A 10291-nucleotide genomic window follows, 5' to 3' on the forward strand; every position below is an offset into this window, starting at 1 on the left:
AAATATTTAATATTTTAAAAATTGTTTCCTTTTTTTATTTCAGAAGTGGCAAAATGCTGACCCCAATGGAAAGTTCAAACTGCCAATGAAGAATGAATTCATCCCGACAAACTTTGAAATTTATCCTCTAGAAAAGGATTCCCCGTCTGTCCCCGCTCTGATAAAGGTGTGCTGTGCTTAAAACAATGTTGTATCATTTGCAATGGGACTAATTTTACATGAATTGCTGAATGTCTTTCAGACATTGGGCTTTTCTTTTTTCCTGAATCTCTTTCTTTTCTTTTTAGGACACCGGCAATGAGCAAAGTTTGGTTCAAACAAGATGACAAATTTTTCCTACCCCAAGGCTTGTTTAAACTTTGAGTTTTTCAGGTATGTTCAGCATAAAAACTGTACATAGTAGTGATTGTCTGTTTGTTTATTCATGTTACTGCATAACGGGTGCTCCGATCAGGATTTATGAGACAGATCACAGAAAGCTGTATCTGCCGATACGATCACCGCTACTGATATTTTTTTTTCTTTTTTTTTAACTATTTTTATCATGTGGAAATATTTATAGTAATACTCAAATCAGGATTTTTTTTACGTTTATTCAGGGCCCTGAATTTTCATTTTTGAAAATGGGGGGATTTCCCTATTATAGGCAACTCTTGTGAGTGGGTATTATTTTTTTTATTTGAGGGGTGGAGGGGAGTGGAGTTAGAGATTTTTCAGAAATCTATATTTCTCACCTAAATGTTCCATCATGAAGTGCATTTACACTCATGCAATTGTTGCACAATAGCTTACACACAGCACAACACAGTTGCTCAAGCAAGTGACATTTAAACTACTTTTCTTACATTATCACAAACATTCTAAATTAAAGGGGTCATATGATGAAAAGAACATTATTTTATACATTACCAAACAAATTAGTTTCGTTTTCACAATGAAACGCAGCTTCTTCCACAACATGGCTTCGGCAATCAACAGTGAGAATAAAAAAACCTGTCTTTGTGTGAACATTTGGTTGGCGTTATTCAAATCTTCCCACATCGTGACATAAGACGTGGGGGTGTGTTTTAACGAGCCGTTTTAGGTAGGCGTGGTTGACTTAACTTTTATAAAGAGAATGAGTCTTTAGTCTTTGCAACTTTACAGATCATCTTTATGCACCAAGAGCTTGTAACACTCCAAAGAGAAAGTAAAAAATTTAAATCACATCATATGACCCCTTTAAAACTTACCATTGACAGAAACACTCAGCTCTACTGCCCTTTTTTGCATTTAAATCTTTATTACAAAAAATACTGCAGTTCTTAAATAACTTTTTTCTACCTCCATGAGTGCCATCTATTATTTAGAGCACTAAAAGGGCTCTTTTCCTTTTAAACCTAGCCAACAAGCCATATTGGAATTATACATGCATTTATCATGTAATTACTACATTTTCATATGTACAACAAACAATGCGCTTTCACTTTAATTCAGCACATGCAGTGAACTCCATCTCTGCTCTGCTGCAGATGCACCACTCATGGAAAGCACTGCCAGACCACAACTGTGTGCAAAGCTTTAAAATCTGTTAACACGAGCATGGAAAGAAAAAAAACGCACTGCAAACAGAGAATGTGACGATGCAACACTGCCTTGAGTGTGCAAGTGATAATTCCTCGCCTTTAGTGCAGACACGATGTGATTTGAATCGGAGCACACCTATTGCATAATATTAATAATTAAAAGTACGATTTTTTTTTATATGAGATTTTTAATTTGCTAAATATATTTCACAAATATAATAAAAAATAAAATTTGGTTTGATTTAAATGAGATGATCTGGACTTGTTTTGACAGGTGTCATGAGATTCACCCGAAAAATATTTTACTAGTTTATAGGTTTTACTGATACTTTATTTTTTTCCATCCAACAGTGAAGTGTCAGACTGTTTTTATTTAGACCAACTAACCTCATTTTAAAGTTATACAATTATTTTGCACCCTGTTAACCTGTTAACTGTTTAACTACTCCAAACCATTAAGAAACTGCAATTACATTTTTCATAGATCGACCCTTTACACTAAAGTCACAAGTGAAAGGGTTTATCACCTGCGTTTTTTCCACAGCCCGTTTGCGTATGTGGACCCGTTGCATTGTAACATGGCGTATTTGTACCTTGAGCTGCTCAAGGATTCCCTGAACGAGTATGCATATGCAGCCGAGCTAGCTGGCCTCAACTATGACCTTCAAAATACCGTCTATGGGATGTATGTAAGTATCCTAATATTCCCCCATGCCACTGTTTGCCAACATGCTCCTCCTGTGAGGACAACAGTCCAACTTCACACACAAACAAATGACTACCAGTGTTGCTGTCCTTGTGGTTGTAGACCCAAATCTTTGTTTGTGGCCATTACTTCACTAAAAATTCTTTTAGTGTTGTTTTTCCCCAGATGTAGAAGTAGACTAGCTTTAGATTGTCGCCGGAGCTGAGGCTGCATATTCATACTCTGTCTGTGGTCCCTCTCAACTCGTTTCCTTTTGTCTTGTCATGACCCTTCTATAGAAATATCACTCCATTTGTTCTTTTTTTCCCCTTTTCTTTTTCCACGTCCTGCTAGTCGCTACCTATATGCAGACCCACTGCACTGCAACATGACTTACCTATTTCTCAGGTTGTTGAAGGATGATTTGAGAGAGTATACATATGCAGCCCGCCTGGCAGGGTTGGTCTATGGCATAGCTTCAGGAATGAATGCCATCCTTGTAAGTATGGTAATTAGCCCCTCCCCCTTTGAAATGGGTGGGGCTGTGGGTGAAGGGCGGAGCTTGAGGCTTATGAGTGTGCAGGGTAACTTGTCTGTTAAAATCTGCTGCTTTCTACAGAGTATGGCGATGTTATACTTTCAAAATATCTGTCTGATCAGTCTGCTAGAATATTTTTTAACTTTTTAAAGTTTATTGTATTTTGTGTTGGGTTTAGGTGATTTTAAAGATACACGCCCAAAAGAACAGAAAACAAAGAGAATAAATGCTTGTCAAGCACAAAATGACAAAACAACTTCAAGTCAGTCCATGTGACTTGTGGTTCTATATTTCAATTCTCTTGTATTTGCATATATTAAAATCGGACCCGTGTCTAGACAAACCATGTATAAATGCAAGTAGTAACATCAGATGTCCATGTTTTTGACCAATCGTCAAATCGAGTTTAAACCCGGTGACCCTTACTTGTGTCCACACAAATCTTATGCTGAAGGTCAAAGTAGAAAATAAAATAAAGACACATTTTTAAATCCACTTTCCACATCTTCTGGGCTGTATCTTAAAGCAGTGGTTAATGTTGGCATGTTTGGCTTCTTCAAAGGAAAGTTTTTACTGTAAAGTTTGTGCCTGTTTTCAGTCTAATCCACTAACTCTGCACTTTACGACTTAGTTTTTGGTTAGTCTCTTAAAGTGTAACTGTTTTTTTAAGTTTTCTGAATGTTATGTTTAAATATGTAAATTAAGTATTATCTAGTAATATGCATGAATTGGTATACATTACCAGAACAGAAATCTGAACATCAGATAAAGCCAGGTTCAAGTGCAAAGGTAAAAGCCTTCAGAATATAGATGGGTGCAAGAGAAAACCTTTTTTTTTTTTTCTTGAAGACCTTTTAAAGGTAAATGGCCAGAATTTACTAGTACATGGACTATCTTTCCTTAATGGGTACTTTAAAGTAGTTTCCCCATCACAGGATGGGATCAGCCAAGATGGATGTTAATAGAAGGTGTAAACAGGCTGACTGATTTTGGGAGGACGTGGCAAAGCTGGGCTGCTTGTAACCTGCTGTGTGATTCACTTACTCCACACTGCATGCACACACACATTCATCATAATCTAAATGCACTGCAGTGATGGTTGTCCGAAGATGAAACCTTTTAAAGTATAACTTTAAATGTTGTTTTTAGTCTGTTCTGCAGTAACTCAATGCATCTGTGCTGAATCTGTGTATGTTTGTCTTCCATTCTAACAAATTTCAAAGACCATGAATAAGGGAAGTCAGTGCTTGAACTGATTTTGTTCTTATCACTCATTCTCAAAATTATTCAATGTATCTTTATGTCAGCTGTCAGTCAAGGGTTATAATGACAAACAACACATCCTGCTGAAGAAGATCATGGAGAAAATGGCCACGTTTGAGATCGATGAGAAGCGCTTTGATATCATTAAGGAAGCGGTGAGACACAAACACTCTTTAAGATACTTTTTCAGTAACAGATGACAATTATTAGCACAAATCTATACTTGCAGGGTTCTCTGAAGATTTCCACAGTAGTTCACTTGTAATTTATTTTGGTTAATTTGTGTTTTCAGCTCCTCGTAACACATTTCACCATTTTCTTACATCTAAACCTAAATTAAAGTATTTAGAGAAAACCGAAAGAAAATGTATAAACCCTCATAACACTCCATTAAAAGTTGTTGCACACAAGGCAGTTCTACTCCAGTTTGTTATAAACATTTAAATCTGTCAAGAAAGCTCTTAAAGCCACCGTTTATTCAAACATGCAATCAGTTAACATCGCTAACCGATTAAATAAAAATAAAATCTCAAATACAATGCATGTATTTGGCAAAATACTTTTTTTCAAGTTACTTTTTCCAATGGGCTTTGGACATCAAATAGCTTTCCTTAGGGTAAATACAAGCTTTATTTCTGCAGTTGATATGCTAAATGGTTGGTGAAATTGATGCATCATTAGCAGAAATATCTTAATAATATAGTAATTTATACTGTGTCCATGAGAAAATGTGCTCTGTAACTATGTGATCTAAATGAAACTTGTGTGTTTTTCAGTACATGAGGTCTCTGAATAACTTCCGTGCGGAGCAGCCTCACCAGCACGCCATGTATTACCTGCGTCTGCTCATGACTGAGGTGGCCTGGACCAAAGACGAGCTCCGAGACGCTCTGGATGGTGCGATGCTCTTGTATTGTTCTGTGAAAGTGAGCGCAGTGGGCTCCTGCATGTGTGTTCATGCTGTGTCTGTGTTTTTCAGATGTGACGTTACCTCGTCTGAAGGCGTTCATACCGCAGCTGTTGTCACGGTTACACATTGAAGCCCTGTTGCATGGCAACATCACCAAACAGGTTTGTATGAAAATAATTTTTTTTTAAGACATACAGAAGAGGCAGGTCTGTCTTCAGACAGGTTGAAACTGTGCCTTTTAAAATAAATTAACTGTACAGTTTTTTGCTGTACTATGCTTGATGAATCTGAGTTTCATTCTTCTTTTGTAAGTTTGTATTTCATTGAATTAGCTCACAAGTTGACATAACATCGCATTAGATTTTATACGAGCAGTGCAGTCTGTCTAACTGTCTGTTGTCTCCAGTCTGCTCTGGGCATGATGCAAATGTTGGAGGACACTCTCATTGAGCACGCTCACACTAAACCCCTCCTGCCGAGTCAGCTCATTCGCTACAGGGAAGTGCAGGTACCTGACGGTAAGCGCTTCGCACCACAAACACCTATGCAACATCCGGAGCTTTTCTCCAACTTTGAGCTCTGTATCCACACCACTGTTCAAAAGTTTGATTTTGGTAATAATTGTTGTTGCTGAAAAAGTGTTCAGCATATTTTTTTTTATTTATTTTTTTTTTTTTTTAGAAAAAATACAGTAAAAATATTATATAAAAATAATATATTATAATTGAAAATTAAATTTTTTCTATTGAAATAGATTTTAACATTTAATTTTGTGATGCAAAGCTGAATTTTCAGCATCATTACTCCTGTCTTCAGTGTCACATGATCAAATGATGATTTTTGTAAAAATAAAATAAAAAAAAAACAAAAACATATTACATAAATTAATAGAAAAAACAGGATTTGAAATTAAATCTTTCATGACACGTCAATTTTGATCAATTTAATGCATCCCTAATCGTAAAACTACTGCCTTTACAAATTTTCTTTTAATATACAGGTTCTAATAAAGTAATAATGAAAGATTCTTCAGAATTTGTACAGTCTAAAACAAAATCTAAACTTAAACTTTGTGACCATTTTTTTTTGTTTATATTCTGTGGCATCAAGAAAAATACTTTGTTTTACATTTTATATTCATGTTATGTGTTTTTCTTTTAATACACTTTGCAGTATGTTAATCCATCAAACTTTATAGGAATGAAGAAAATTAGATGGTATTAAGACTGTTGTTAAACTTGAATCTGTGGTGTATAATCTGAGGCCTATGATTTTTGTGTGTGTTTGTCATGGTTCTTGTGTTTAAGTCCAGTTCTCTGTGGTTATCAGGTGGCTGGTATGTTTACCAGCAGAGGAATGAGGTTCATAATAACTGTGGAATCGAGATTTACTATCAGACGGACATGCAGAACACGCATGAGAACATGCTGCTGGAGCTCTTCTGTCAAATCATCTCTGAGCCATGCTTCAACACTCTACGCACCAAAGAACAGCTGGGTAACACAATCACTCAGGAGAAATGCTCGCAGTTGTCTGTGGAAATACAAATTTCTCTCTTTTTGTCTATCAATGCGACGATTAGAGCAAGTATTTCTGTTCAGACTTTCACTACCACTGCTCTTAAGAACATCATTCATTTATTTCTCTGTCTGTATAACCAGGTTACATTGTGTTCAGCGGCCCCCGCAGGGCCAATGGAGTGCAGGGACTGCGTTTCATCATCCAGTCTGAAAAAGCTCCTCACTACCTGGAGTCTCGGGTGGAGGCCTTCCTCAAGACGATGGAGAAGAGTGTGGAGGAGATGGGAGAGGAAGCGTTTCAGAAACACATCCAGGCACTGGCTATTCGGCGGCTTGACAAACCCAAGAAGCTGGCAGCTGAATGCTCCAAGTACTGGGGAGAAATCATCTCCCAACAGTACAACTTCGACAGGGGTGAGAGTCACCGATCAGATTTTGAATTGAACTCATGTTAGCATCAAGTATCTCAAGTTTTGAAACCACTGACTTTGATTTTCTTTGTCTGATCTAGATAACATTGAAGTGGCTTACCTGAAGACACTGACAAAGGAACACATTATGCAGTTTTACAGGGTTGGTAATGATCTGAATGCGTCGTCACACACTGAAACAGATGCGGTTTCTTGCAGCATAATCATAACTAGATTTGCATATCCTGAAAAAAGGGAGTACATGCTTGCAGCAAAATAAGTTAAGTAATGACATTTCCATGATGGATTGGAGTCTGCACACATTGTCTTTGCCTTGTAAATGCAGATGCATGATAAATAGACCAATCACAATTCAGTATGCAAATGCATGCAAAAAGGACCAATCTCAACGGCATTTTGCAAATATCTCAGCGAGCCCATTGCTGTCAGTTACATTCTTTAATATTCTGTCAGGTTGGAGGGAGATTTTGGTCACACTTTATTTTAAGGTTCTATTCTTGCTGTTAACAAACCATTAATTACGACTTTTGCCTCAAACTCTTAATTTGCTGTTTATTAATAGTTAATGGGTAGTTAAATTTAGGTATTGGGTAGGATTAGGGATGTAGAATATGGTCATCATGCAGAATATGTGCTTTTTAATTGCTGATAAACAGCCAATATGTTAATAAAAGCAGCATGCTGTCAGTAAGCAACTATTTAATAGTGGGAATTGGTCCCTGTTCTAAAATGTTACTGAGATTACTTCTTTTGAAATATGTATTAAATATTTTATATTCTAAACGTTTTTGTAAAACAGAGCACATTGAGTGTGTGTATAAGTATTTTTTGAGTGCTTAGTTTAAATTGGCTTTCAATGCAAAGCAGACCATTCAAACACTAATAATAATGTTGGGCATCATGTCTGTTCTCTCCAGGACTTGTTGGCCATTGATGCCCCCAGAAGACACAAAGTGTCTGTGCATGTGATGTCTAGAGAGATGGACTCCTGTGAGTACTGACACCAATAAGGTTGAAACATTCTGATTTACTGACTGAAGCAGCAGGGCAAATTCATTCATTTTTACCATGTGTTTCCTGCAGGTCCACTGGTTGGGGAGTTTCCTGCTCAAAACGATGTCAATCTGCCTCCTGCCCCTTCACTTCCTCAGGTACTGCATTGATGTTTATGTGTTAAGCATTTTTGCCAATATAAATAATTCAAGAAAACTGTCCAAATGTCAGATGACGTACTCCACAGTTCAAAAGTTTGGGTCCAGTGGGATTTTTAATACTAAATAAATTCTATAATCTTAATTTTTATTTTTTTTCCAAAAATGAGACTTTGATAAAGTTTGAGCTGAATTGATGCTGAAAATACAGTTTTGCAATCACTGGAATACATTTGACAAAATATAAAAAAAAAAGTGATGATTAAATTGTAATTTCACAATATTTTTGTTTTACTGTAATTGTTTTTTACTGTTATGAACCTTATATGCCCCCTAACTTTCTAAGAATATGCTCATTGTGGTGATTTTCCATGGGCAAGCACTACTTGCATTTTCTTAAAAAAATAAATAAATACGACAATAAATCACTCATTGTGTTGCTTTGTGTTGTGTGTTTCAGCCATCATTGGTTCAGGATATGACCGAATTCAAAAGGAGTCTGCCGCTGTTCCCTCTCACCAAACCTCACATCAATTTCATGGCTGCCAAACTGTGACCAGCATCATGGGATTGTCAGAAACACCCAAATATGGAGCCAGTAACACCATTTTGTGTGTGTGTGTGTGTGTGTGTGTTTGCGTGTGTGTAAGCAGGCCACGAAGGAGCCGCTTGCAACATTTTTAGTTGTGCTCTGCGTCAGACATGCACACCTGACACCTGATATCTCATAGATACATAGAAAACATAGAAAGTTTGTTTCACATTGCTTCTGTCAGGAAATTTGTATCCCTGTATAATATAGGAATCACTCGCTGGCCACAATGACACTTTCTCATTGTTGGGTTTCATTTCAAAATGCGGTTTCGTTTCATTTACACCACTGTTAAGCAAAACCACGAGAAACCGTTTGGAGAGGCTGTTGTGTAATTTATCAAGATAAGTCTCTCTTGAAATGAAATAACTGGCCTTAAGATCATTTTAATCCGTGATCAGGTTTTCTGGTTTTCACCTTTTTTAAAGTTTAATTTAATCGATTTGCTTTGAGTTGTTTTTAGTTTCTGTGCATGTAAGCAGAGTTTTATCTTTAAGGATGGTGTTGTAAATGCAAGGTGGTTTTCTTGATGGACTTTGATTTTATTTGCGGTTGAAGAAATATCATAATAAACTATTTTAATATCCTTTTCATTTGCTTATTTAAGTTACTTTGTCCTTAAACGATTCCTAGTATACCTGAAACCCTGTTCCTCTGACCTAAACTCGGTGTCGTAATAGAAATACAAATTCCACTCAATGAAACATGAATTATGTAAAACCTCCCATAAGACACTTGATTTGAGTTTTAAGTTTTACAAAATTAAATGAAACCGTTTATACACCACTGCTTTTTGAAACGATTTAACACGAATGATGTAGATTTTGTTTTTCAGGATGCTTAATTTGATCAAATTCGCCCATATACTGATATCCACATGACAACATTTCAGGAGTTGTTGTGAGAAACCAACCTTGAAATCCCCTTTAACTGGGTTTGTTTTACTTCTAATGTCTTGACTTGTGATTTGTGCACTCCTCAAGCAATAATGTGACATACAGGACCTATGACTAGTGTCTGAAATGCTACACTAGGCGTTTTTCTTGACATGTTTTGAGCTTGGATCCGAGAAACTAATTAGATGAGAACTAGACTTGGTCTGTGCTCAGAAAACGCTCCTGTGATGTGTTTGAAGGCTGTTATTTCCCAGCGCTGATGCAGGAACATCCCGTCAGTGTGTAATCCATGTGTGTCCGTCTCAGGTGTGTGTTAGTCTGGTTTCAAGCCAAGTCTTCAACATCACTTGTGTTTCTAGTGCTGTGATTTTATTCTGGACTTACTCAGGCATATCAAATCGACTGTATGCTGCATTTTTTAGAAACTCAACGACCATCCTACCGCGTCCAATAAAATAAATGAATACTGTTTCATGCTCAGCAAAACAAACTGATATCAGACTCTTCGATGAGTTTGGTTGCATCACTAGGATGGATATACTCAGGCATCTCTCTGCATTGGTTTTAGTGGTCTGTATTTTTGTTTTTAAATTTATAGGACTAGTTCAGAGTATCCATACATTTTTAATGGAAATTAAATTGAACTTCTAGATGACTTTAAATTCCAAAGATGCATTTTGCATGCAGTCGGAGCATTTGTTGCGCCCAAAATCCCTTTAGCTGTTCTAGAATCAGCTCGA

General features: G+C 36.7%; 1 pseudogene; it reads left to right on the top strand.

Annotated features, from left to right (window-relative positions):
- The first annotated feature begins 297 nt into the window (after positions 1–297).
- LOC113069999 (insulin-degrading enzyme-like) lies at positions 298–9909 on the top strand (annotated as a pseudogene).
- Positions 9910–10291: the final 382 nt, after the last annotated feature.

Source organism: Carassius auratus, unplaced genomic scaffold, assembly GCF_003368295.1.
Source record: "Carassius auratus strain Wakin unplaced genomic scaffold, ASM336829v1 scaf_tig00002667, whole genome shotgun sequence".
Taxonomy (NCBI): domain Eukaryota; kingdom Metazoa; phylum Chordata; class Actinopteri; order Cypriniformes; family Cyprinidae; genus Carassius; species Carassius auratus.